We start from the raw sequence: 12,740 nt of genomic DNA, 5'->3' as shown, positions 1-12,740 counted from the left end.
TCCATTTCTTAAGGTTGGCTCTGAATCTTGTGGTGCCAGTCTGTTCAGCAGTCTGTTTAGCACCTTCCAAGTCACCCAGTTTTCTGTGTGCCCAGGAGGGAGTCTCTCATTTGGTGTCAGCCATTGATTGAGGTTCTGGGTTTGAGCCTGCCACTTTTGGACTTTCGCTTGGTGAGGTGTTCCAGCTAGTGTCTCTGTAGATCTTAGAAAACTAGTTCTTGATTTAAGTCATTGGCATGCTGGCTGATACCCAAACAGAGGATGGGCCGGAGATGTCACTGCCTTGGTCCTTTCACTATTGGTTGCTACTTCCCGGTGGATGTCAAGTGGTGCAATACCAGCTAAACAGTGTAATTTCTCCAGTGGTGTAGGGCACAGACACTCCGTGATAATGCGGCATGTCTCATTAAGAGCCACATCCATGTTTTAGCATGGTGAGATGTGTTCCACACTGGGCATGCGTATTCAGCAGCAGAGTAGCAAAGCGCAAGGGCAGATATCTTCACTGTATCTGGTTGTGATCCCCAGGTTGTGCCGGTCAGCTTTCGTATGATATTATTTCTAGTACCCATTAACTAAGACACTATGTCGTGTGTGTAGTGTGGTCATGACCTGAACAGTTTTCAATGGTTTTATAACTATTTGCTTTTAACAGTTCTACCTTAACTCCTACAGCAGGGTTGTATACTCTTTCCCAACCTAGTCAACTTGTATGCAGAACACATCATGCGATGTGCGGGGTTTGATGAATGCAATGCTGGGGTAAAAATAGCTGGAAGAAACATTAACAAACTTAGATATGCAGATGATACCACTTTGATGGCCAAAAGCGAGGAGGAGCTGAGGAGCCTTCTAATCAAGGTGGAAGAAGAAAGCGCAAAAGTTGGGTTGCAGTTAAACATTAAAAAAACAACAAGATTATGGCAACCAGACTGATTGATAACTGGCAAATAGAGGGAGAAAACGACTGAACGAATGAACAACAACAACAATTATTTAATTATATATATATATATATATATATATATAATTAAATAATTGTTGTTGTTGTTCATTCGAAATAAATAAATATAATTTTATGATATAAATATAATTTTATATTTATAAATGAAATAAATATATATATATATATATATATAAAATTATATTTATTTCATCTTTTAATGAGACTCATAGCAGCTCACGACATTTAAAAAATACAATTGAAAACTTACAACAAATAAATACTAAAACAGAATTAAAGAACTGTTATTGTTTTTATATTTATGTATATCTCGCTTTCTTCTTTTAATGACACGCTAAGCAGTTCACAACATTTAAAAAATACTATTAAAAACCTACAAGACAGAAATATTCAAATAGAACAAAAGATAGAACTATTATTGTATTGTCGAAGGCTTTCATGACCGGAATCACTGGGTTGTTGTAGGTTTTTCGGGCTATATGGCCATGTTCTAGAAGCATTCTCTCCTGACATTTCACCTGCTTCTATTATTGCTATCATTATATTTATTTATACCCTATATGAGACTCGAGGTGGCTCACAACATTAAAAAATACAATTAAAGACCTACAAACAATATATATATATAGATAGATAGATAGATAGATAGATAGATATAGATATATATATTGATAGCAATAATAGCTCTATCTGTCATTCTATTTTAATATTTATATCTTGTAGGTGTTTAAAATTAATTTTTATGTTTTTAGACATTTTGAGTCTTGTGCAAGAGAGGAAAGTAGGGTATAAATAAATATAATAATAAAAACATCTTTAATTCTGTTTTAATATTTATATCTTGTAGGTTTTGAATCATATTTTTATGTTTTTAGATGCTTTGAGTCTCATACAAGAGATGAAGGCAGAGAATAAATAAATGTAATAACAACAACAGCAATAATAACAATTCTGTCTTTTTTCTACTTTAATATTTATATCTTTTAGGTTCTAAATCATATTTTTTATGTTGTGAGCCATTTCAAGTCTCCTACAAGAAATATAATACCTATATAAGAAGAAATATAATAACAACAGTTCTGACTGTAATTCTATTATATAACAATAAATATAATAATAACTACAACGGTTCTAACTTTAATTCTGTTTTAATATTTCTATCTTGTAGGTTTTTAATTGTTTTTTTTATATTTTGAGACATTTTGAGTCTTGTAGAAGAGAAGAAAGTGGGGCATAAATAAATATAAATATAATAACAACAATAACAGTTTTATCTTTCATTCTATTTTAATATTTATATCTTGTAGGTTTTTAATCATATTGTTTATGTTGTGAGCTGCTTCCAGTATTGTTTAAAAGGAAAGCGGGATATAAATACATATAATAATAATGATAACAATAACAGTTCTATCTTTAATTCTGTTTTCCTGCTTAAATCTTGTAAGTTTTAAATCATATTTTTAATGTCATGAGCTACTTCGAGTCTCACTAAAAGAAGAAAGCAGGATATATATAAACATTATAATAATCATAATATAATAACAATAGAATTTAGCAACCCCCCCCCCCCCATTTTTTCTACCTCTGTAAAGTACTTGTACCTGAATTACATCTACAGTGGGATAGTATCTTGTGGAAGCCCCAAAGGAAATTGTACAGAAACTTGCTAATTTAAAACAGATGATAGTAGCGTTGGTTTATATCTTCCTCTAACTAACAAGGCATAAATGGCCTTGAACAAATTGTTCAGCAGCCAATTATCTCCCTTTAGAAAGTGTGGCCTCATTTCAAATATAATACAATTGCAACCCCTGCTGGCAGTCCTCAGTGAAAGGGGAAATCTCGGCATTTTGAAGCACCAATAAAAGTATTTCAGCCAATTGATCTGTGTATGTTTTCCTTAAGGTCACCTGTCCATGCACAGAGGAAGAATTGTTTGAAGCTACGGACAATGCAGTTGCTGTTGCCTGTTTAAGGTCTAAAATTATTTAGCCATTTGTGCGTCCTTTATTTTATCAGCTTTATACTTATTTATGCAATGCTTTTGAAACTAAATAAATAAAACCCATCCATTCATTTCACAAAGTTTTATTGGGAAAGGAATGTTCAAAGATGGTTTGGCCAGTTCCTTCTTCTGTACATGATATCAACCAGGGCTGACCGTACTTAACTTCCAAGATCAGACAAGATCTAAAGCTTTAAGGTACAGATCTACTTGCAGCATATTCTGTCTCGATGAACTATAAAACATACATTCTGTCAAGAGTGCTTTGATCATACTTTTCCTGCATTGCAGCAGGTTGGAACTGATGTCACTTGTGGTCTTTTCTAGCTGTGAGATTCTATGATTCCAGCAGTGTTGATCAAAACAGCAGAGCCCTGGGACATTTATTATATTTCAAGCCACTTCAGTTTATACATGTTAGATACAATATATACACTTAGAGACCATCTACACTACACAACCCACATTCTCAGTATAAGAGGGCATCAAAGCCCCCCCCCCCCCCAAAACAAATGTTGCCAAGAAAAACCCTTTATAGTTTCATTTGAGGTCTCCATATGTTCAAAAAATACTTGAGGGTATACAGCAGGACTTATTAAACTGTTTTATCATTAGCTAGAGCTACATAAAATATGGCAAATAATTTGGACAAGGTATCCTGGTTATTATTATTTGCTTACAGCATCTACTAAGAAAACCTGAATACAGGACACATGCTCTTCTAATAATTATAAGAGCTCAAGAGAGAGATGAAGGCATTGGAATATATGAGGTCATCTAGAGACAGACTTACCAGAAGACTAAGCAGTACATTAGTTACACTGTTATTTCATATAAATGTCATACAAGAATGCCAAAGGCTTTCATGGCCAGAATCACTGGGTTGTTGTGAGTTTTTTGGGCTGTATGGCCATGTTCCAGAAGCATTCTCTCCTGACATTTCACCTGCATCGATGGCAGGCATCCTCAGAGGTTGTGAGATCTATTGGGAACTCTTTATTGTTGCCCCCAATCCATCTCAAGGGACAAGAGAGCCTGGGGCCGCGTCACTCCTCTCTAGGCCTTTTGTGGGCCAGACACATCAGTTGGAATAACAATAAAGAGTTTCCAATATACCTCACAACCTCTGAGGATGCCTGTCAGGAGATAATGCTTCTGGAACATGGCCATACAGCCTGAAAAACTCACAATAACTCATGCAAGATTCTCTCAGTTCTTGTGGGTTTTTTCGGGCTATATGGCCATGTTCTAGAGGCATTTCTCCTGACGTTTCGCCTGCATCTATGGCAAGCATCCTCAGAGGTGAGGTCTGCTGGAAATGGGGAAAAAAGGGGGTTTATATATCTGTGGAATGGCCAGGGTGAGACAAAGGCGCTTATGTAAGTTGGGCTGGGTGTGAATCTTTCCACTGACCACCTTGATTAGCATACAATGGGCTGACAGTGCCTGGAGCAAACTCTTCTTGAAAGGTGATTAGATGTCCTTGCCTGTTTTTCTCCCTGCTGTTTTGCTGTTGCAATTTTAGAATTTTTTAATACTGGTAGCCAGATTTTGTTAATTTTCATGGTTTCTTCCTTTCTGTGAAAATTGTCCACATGTTTGTGGATTTCAATGGCTTCTCTGTGTAGTCTGACATGGTGGTTGTGAGAGTGGTCCAGCATTTTTGTGTTCTCAAATAAAATGCTGTGTCCAGGCTGGTTCATCAGGTGCTCTGCTATGGCTGATTTCTCTGGTTGGAGTAGTCTGCAGTGCCTTTCATGTTCCTGGATTCTTGTTTGGGCACTGCGTTTGGTGGTCCCTATGTAGACTTGTCCACAGCTGCATGGTATACGGTAAACTCCTGCAGAGGTGAGAGGATCCCTCTTGTCCTTTGCTGAACGTAGCATTTGTTGGATTTTCTTGGTGGGTTTGTAGATTGTATGTTGTGTTTCCTCATCAGCTTCCCTATGCGGTCAGTGGTTCCCTTGATGTATGGCAGGAACACTTTTCCTCTGGGTGGATCTTCATCTTTACTCTCGTGGCTTGTTCTTGGTCTTGAAGCTCTTCTGATGTCTGAGGATTATCTATACATGTTTGTACAGTTCTCTTTCTAATTGGGATATGAAATATGTATACAACACACTAATTCTCACACTACATCACACTGATTCTCTTAAATAGCTTGTTTATAAACACAGGTAAGGTTCTCATTATACTTTTTTAGGAGGCGTGTGTGTTCTTTGCTCTTTGATCATACAATGTGTGCTCTGGTAAATTATTAATCAAGATTTGAAGTGGTCTAATTGCGAAACCAATCATTGGATGCTATCTTTTGTGCAATGAGCCATTAACAGCTCAAGCAAGGTACATAGTATCTGCCTAAAATTAGTTAATAATTTTAGAATGTTTCCATTTTGTTTAATCTTGTTAGATTTAATAGAGAGTCAGAATAAAAGACTGTTTACATTCCAGGAAAATAAAAGTATGTTATGTAGTGTTGCTTGCTAATTAAAGGTTTTCCTTGAACACACCTTAGAATGCATTAAAGTAGTTATCATACAAAAGATTAGAAAAGAGAAGGGCACAGTCATAGTTTCCAAAAGTCAATTCTGCAATGTTTTGCTCTTTGATTAATCATTTCCCTTTTAACTTGTGCATATATTAACTACAGGATAGCCATTAACCCTTAAGTCTTAAGACAATGGTTGTTTGAAGGGATTTGTGCAATCTAAGTCTAGCTTCAGGTCAAACAACCACAAGAAGAGGCAGCAGAGATTTTAAGGGCTGATTAACATTTAGTTTCTGCAGACTGAGTCCACCATGTCAGGTTTCCCCACCATGATGAGATGTATTGCATGTATAAGCTGAGTGTATACCTCTTGTGACTACCTCTGGGTTTCAGTCTAAGAAGTTAGCTCAATCCTATATTCTAGGACGAGGGACATCTGTAGTGGAGCCACCACTGTATCACAGCCCCAATACTCACTGTTTAGGGCTGGAATAGTGTGCGAGGGAAACAGATCTGCTTTCCTTTTTTCCCATTTCCTCAAACTGATTTACCATAGACTGGTTAAGGTTACAGTTCCAGAAGGAAACAAGGGAATCTAGGGTCCTGTGTATTGCCTGAAACATCCTAGTTTAGATGCCACCAATAAATTTACCAATGGCACCTGATCACTAATTTGTGAGCCACCCTGCTATAGGATTGCTCTGTTATTTCTTCTTAGCATTTTTTTTGTCAGTGCTATTGTTCTGGTAAATCTCTGAATATACTGTAGCTGAACTTGTTACTATGCTTTCACTATGAAACTTATCTTTAATGTGGGAATAGATGCTTGTGATGTCAAGCCTACGTAAATAATCCAGCTACTCCAGTTCTGAATCAGTTTAAATTATAACAAATTTCAGTTAAAATAGGTTAAAATTAGAAAACTGCAGCAACCCAACCTGGAGATCACCAAAGCATGTAGTCTTCACTCTCGTTTACTCTAATATTGTATTATTTTTGATAAGTAGACTCAATTTTGTCCTTTCTCCATCTTTCCTCATTCACATTCTACGAATCTTTCTCTTACTCTTCCTTTCCAAGGTTGTTGTTGTATGCCTTCATGTAATTTCTGACTATTATTCTTTCCCCATGTTGCTGTGTGCTTTCAAATTACTTTCAAGATATGTGTTTGTGTGTTTTTGTATACACACACACGGCAACTCAGAGGAGTGTTCTTAGCAAGATCTGTTAACAGAGATTTGCTTTCCTTTGAAGCTGAAAGAGTGTGACATTCCCAAAATAATTCCATGGGTTTCCATGGATGGGTGAGGATTTTAAGTCCTTATTCAGCATTCAAGCCACTACACCACACTGGCTTATTTCATACTCAACCTTCCTTTTTTGCTTACATCATTTTGTGTCAATGCCCCCGCATGTTTTTATTTAATGATCTTTGTTCTTTGCTGATAACAAAAGTCTACTAATGTCCATGCAGAAGTATTGAATACTAGACAAGATCAACTGAAGTGCGAAAATACCATTAACACTTGACCAGTTTGTGGTTACCTGAAACTTCAAATACATCTAAACGCTGTTATTTAACGTGACAACTAGTCTGACGTACCAGAGTTGTTTTAGGTCTACAAGTATCCTTTGTAGGAATTAACAAGTGTTCTTAAATGCAACTCTATGGTAACTTCTGAGGGAAGCATATCATAGAATTGCTTAGAGGACCTAGGACATTCCTACAAAGATATTTTTTCTCTGGGCAAGGACTAGTGAAACCATGGATATGGGTTCTGTGGTTATGGGGTTCTTATGTACTAATTAAAGTAAAATTTCATATCCTGAAAAGTTTAAGTACTCACGACGTATTTTAGGGTTCCAAAAATAAACTTATATTCTATACTTGCTGACACAGAGTGCTCCTACTTTTATAGAACAAGCAAATGAGATGTGATTTCTCTTCTTTCTGGCCTTTTGCAGGACTCAAGGGCAGGAACAATGTGCCGCAGATGCTTTAAACAGCTTGGGAGGGAGTGAAACCAGTCCAAGGGGAGAAGCTAATGATAATTGTAAATTATGCTGATGAACCAAACCAAAATTTGTGGACATTTCAAATAAGATCAGGCTCTGGAATCCCAAAAATACATTGTATTTCTGTTATTAATTTAAAAATTAAAAGCCATCTTTCATATTAGTTTAGCTCCATAGCCACAGATAACTCAAAACATTAAATAATCAGTCTACAAGACAATAATATCTTTATTGGCCAACCAAAACACTGAAAACATATCATGCAATCTTTCCAAGTTCCACTGGGCAAAATAATGTATTCTGCTTAAGAAAGTGGCCTATAGTTTTAGAAAATACAGAAACATACTGAATCCCAAGAGGAGTTATTTCACTGTTGTTGATAGGGTTTAAATGTTGAGTTCTCCTGCCTTGGTCCCTATATGCCAAAAAGGGCCAACAATTAACAACAGAAACGACATCTGATACATAAAGTAGGTCCTGTGACTCCAACCCTTTTGAAAGCTTGCGTGAAGTGTTTTGCGTATATTGGGCTAAATAAAACTATTATTATTATTTTAAAGTTTTGCTCTTTTATGGAGTTTTATTTTTCTGTATGATAACATGGCTTCCCCTGAATATTGATCCAGTACAGGCCGCCCCCAAGGATTGGGTTGCTGTGAGTATTCCAGGCTGTATGGCCATGTTCCAGAAGCATTATTTCTGATGTTTTGCCCACATCTATGGCAGGCATTCTCAGAGGTGATGTCTGTTGGAATCTAGGCAAGTGAGGTATATATATCTATGGAATGTCCAGGGTGGGAAAAAGAAGTTTTGTCTGCTTGAGGCAAGTGTGAATGTTGCAATTGGCCAGCTTGACTAATATTGAATGGCCTTGCAGCTTCAAAGCCTGGCTGCTTTCTGACTGGGGAAATCCTTTGTTGGGAGGTATTAGCTAGCCTTGATTGTTTCATGTCAGGAATTCCCCTGTTTTTTTAGTGTTCCTTTTTATGTACTGTCCTGATTTTAGAACTTTTTTAAATACTGATAGCCAGATTTTGTTCATTTTCATGATTTCCTCCTTTCTGTTGAAATTGGTTCACATGCTTGTGGATTTCAATGCCTTCTCTGTGTAGTTTGATATGGTGGTTGTTAGAGTGGTCCAGCATTTGTGTTCTCAAATAATATGCTGTGTCCAGGTTGGTTCATCAGATGCTCTTAAGGTTCTTAAGTTGAATTTCGAAGTTGGAACAGCTACATTTTAAAAGTGTAATTCCAGTCAAATCTATCTATCTATCTATCTATCTATCTATCTATCTATCTATCTTTGGATAACATAGGGAAAGGGTTAACACCTCCGTGGTGTTTGTTTTGCTGTGGAGACCACTGTTTGAATCCTCACTTGGCTATGAAACTAACTAGGTGACCTTGGGCAAGTCACTCTCTCTCAGTCTCAAAGGAAAGCAATGACACACCCATTCTAAACAAACTTTGCGGGGGGTGGGGGATTAAGGGTACTTTGATCTGAATTATGAGGCAATTGTTGTTTTGCCCCACAGGACAGCAGTTTGTAGCCTTGTGGTGGGATCTTTTAAAAGAAAAAAAACCTTAAAGTACAAACTTATTTTGAGAAAGAAGTAACTTAAAATAACTTTAATATCTGGAATAACTGCCATTAATTGCTTTTAAAACAAAGTCCAAAGTTTGGCACCTGATTAGTATGAGCATATTCTTACACCACACATTTAGAATTTGTAATTATTTCCTCAGATTTCCTTTGACTCTCGATTTTTAATATCCCATACCCACAGATCATGCTCCAGAGTGAAGAGAGGAGCGGGGGCAAGGGACAGTTCCATCTTGTCTCCTGCATATGTCATCAGTTGGGAACCCCTTTCCCCAGCACTAACTGCCGCTCTGGGCCAGAGTGAAGAGAGAGGGGGCCAGAAGATGGTTCCACCTTGTCTCCCGTGCTACGCTAATAATATAATATATATTGTATATACATTTATTTATATGATAACGTAATACAATACTACTAATAATAATGATATATTTTATATTGCATGTAATGTTACTAATAATATTACAATATAATGGTATAGTACAATATAGTAATATATAATACTGATATTTTATTATGCTAATAATATAATATATTGTATGTACAGGGTGAGGCAGCATAACTTCCTTTTTTAAAATGCGTGCCATTCAGTTGGTTGAAGACGTAGCGGAGCGCTAGTGGTCTCGTTCGAGACGTGGGAGTATAACGTTTTGTCCTGACACAGTTCAGTCGCCATCATGCGTTGGAACAGTGAGGAGTGTGCTTTTGGAGTTGAGGCCTACTTTTCGAGTGAATTTGGAGTGGCCGGCCCACTCTCCAGATTTGGCCCCTTGTGATTTTTTTCTATGGGTTTTTTTTGAAATCCCGTGTTTATGTGAACCATCCAAGGACTCTATAAGATTTGAAAACCAACATCCAGGAAGAAATTGCCAACATAAAGCCTGCTATGCTGGCAAGAGTCATTACAAACGCCAGAAATCGGTTTACTCAAGTGTATGGAGGATGGGGGACGTCACTTACCTAATTTGATCTTCAAAACTACGTAAAACAAAACTTTAGGTATGCGCCTACATTATAAAAATATATACAAATTTCTGATTCATACAATGGGTTTTATTAAGTGTCGAAGGCTTTCATGGCCGGAATCCATGGGTTGTTGTAGGTTTTTCCGGGCTATATGGCCATGTTCTGGAGGCAATTTTTCTCCTGATGTTTTGCTTGCATCTATGGCAAGCATCCTCAGAGGTAATGAGGTTTTATTAAGTTTTGAAAAAAGGAAGTTATGCTGCCTCACCCTGTATTACTAATAATATTACAATATAATGGTAAAGTACAATATAGTAATATATAATACTGATATTGTATTATGCTAATAATATAATATATTGTATGTATGTCTTTATCCAAAACGAAGTTGAGCTTTAACTTTTCTAAATGTTCAAAGCTGCAGACTTCCCACAGCGAATTTTTGTTACCAATCAACCTAGACTTTTATATATATTATAGTTATTATGGTTACTTCTGTCCCCCTTGTTCTCTCTCAAAAGAGCCCCAGTTCATAAATGGCAAAGGGAGATAAAATCTGCCCTTCCTTAAAATGTGAGGCCTTGGACTTCCACCCAGGCCTTTGAGCTTCCTATTATGACGCTCCGCAGCGTCTAGTCACCAACTCTCGCGGAGAAAGCATCCCAAACAACACCAACACCGTTTTCTCGCGATGTGTGAGACAGCTTTCTTCCGCGCGGCACCTCTCGCGAGATTCAATCCGCAGGCGCTACGCCCAGCATTTTTGCGTTGAAATATCGCGAGAACCCCTGCGAAGAGCCCTCGACGACCCCGTGTAGGTTTCGCGGCCCCTCCTCCCAGCATCAGGACGCGGCGGGCGCCATTTCAGGGAGCAGTCGCTTTTTAGTGAAGCTGAGGCGGAGGATCCTTTTTTTCTGAGGAACTTTCTCGTCTCTGGCCTTGTTTGTGAACCTTCTCGAGGCCCCGCTGACTCCCGTGTCTGTTTTTCCCTTCCTACCGTCGTCGGGGGAGTCTGAGGCCTAGCCTTTCCCCGTCTCTCCCTCCCACAGAACATCCGGAGCCAGCAAACAACGGCAGCCGCCTCTTGGGCACCTGAGCTACAAGCGAGGCCTCCGGCAGCGCAGGTAATTGGCCTTCTCCATGTCGAAAGCGCCTTTAATTAAGGACTGAGGGAAGGGACTCGCTCGTTCCTCTTCTCTCAAAGGCCTCGTGTCTCGCGCCAGGCCTCGCTGGGCCTACCTTTCCCCCTTCTCTTGAAGGCATTTTGACTCCAGCCTGCCTCTGCTGACTGGGTGCGTCCACACTGTAGAATTAATGCGGTTTGACACCACTTTTATTGATACTGTTCCATGCTATGGTCGTTTGGCGAGGCAGCAACACCCTTCGGCATAGAAGCCTAGGAGCTTTGTAAAACAACAAACTCCCTCATGTTTCCATGGAATTGAGGTACGGCAGCTAAAGTGGCGCCAAACTGCATTAATTCTACAGTGTAGATGCACATCAAGGCAGGGGCGGGGAGAGTGGAGAAGGAAAGGGGACGTCTGGTAATAATGGTGTGTGGCGAATTTCGATGTTTACACCAGGCATGGGAAAACACCCCCCCCCCCCGGTGTTTTGGACTCCCAACTCCCACAATTCCTAACATGCTGTCAGGAATTGTGGGAGATGGAGTCCAAAACACCTGAAGGGCCGAAGTTTGCCCATGCCTGGTTTACACAAAAGGCTTCCCGGATCAGAGCGGCCTTCCTTGTCCTCAAAATGGTGATTGGGGTATATCTTCCATCGCAAGATTTCTAACTATTTCTTTATTACTTCAGATATTATCGTGGGGAGGGCCTTTGCATTCGGCAGTGGTTGCTATGTGTTAACGAAAAGCTGGTGTCCCGAGCAAATGAGACCATTTAGTAAAGAGTCAACGTAAAACCTATTGAAAGGAGTCCTGGTATTTTTTTTTAGTATATGATGAAAAATGTGTGTTTGTATGCACCATGTATATAAAAGATACACAAAACTAAATTGTGCCTGATATGTGGAAAGATTGTTTTCCTCTCAAGAACTGTATGCTGTTTTAAAATTAGGAAGGCTATATTTCTTCTTTATTTTTCATTTATTGTAACAATTAGACTCAGTTTGTATTTGCTTAAGGTTTTCCTACTACCTGGAAGCATTATTCGAGCCTAGTCAAGCAGTTATAACCCTTCCCCATCCACCATTCAGCTTGACACAATATTTTTGAAACGTAGATACATTGTAAAAGCTATTTTCAAATTGTGTTTATAAAGAGAGATGCTTTGATTAATGAAGTTTGAAAATCCAGTGCCTGTCTAAATAGGAGTGCATCCCATTTGAAGTCGATTGGTGCTCTGAGTAGATTGCTCTGTAAGCAAATAGGTGTTCTAGCTTGAAAGTCCAACGTTTTCAAAAGCAAGGTATGGTCACTACTGGACAGACCAGTTTTTCTATTTTAGAAAGCAAATATCCATGATGTTTATTTCGTAAAAACACATTTTTAAGTTCTTACAAAAGGGATGTTTGTACATAATGCTTGACATTGCTCCATAGGACCTCATTTTTCTTTTTTGTTTTGATTGTGTTTTATTTCTTATATACACAATAAAACAATAAAATGCTTGACATTGTGAGTCATGGTTCATGGTTACACATATAATTTATCTTACCTTTTCTTCTTGGCATGTTTTCA

General features: G+C 38.2%; 1 protein-coding gene across 3 annotated transcripts in view; it reads left to right on the top strand.

Moving 5' to 3' along the window:
* Nucleotides 1–10,848: 10,848 nt before the first annotated feature.
* Nucleotides 10,849–12,740, top strand: part of RBM39 (RNA binding motif protein 39) — a 29,503-nt gene continuing 27,611 nt past the window's right edge. For all 3 annotated transcript variants that reach the window (XM_060772405.2, XM_060772408.2, XM_060772406.2), the window contains exon 1: nt 10,849–11,163. The gene's annotated coding sequence lies outside the window, so the exon portion shown is untranslated. The remainder of the gene's footprint in view (nt 11,164–12,740) is intronic.

This window comes from Anolis sagrei, chromosome 4 (genome assembly GCF_037176765.1).
Source record: "Anolis sagrei isolate rAnoSag1 chromosome 4, rAnoSag1.mat, whole genome shotgun sequence".
Lineage (NCBI taxonomy): Eukaryota > Metazoa > Chordata > Lepidosauria > Squamata > Dactyloidae > Anolis > Anolis sagrei.
Note: the sequence above shows the minus strand (reverse complement) of the source record. Positions and strands in the feature narration are given on the sequence as shown.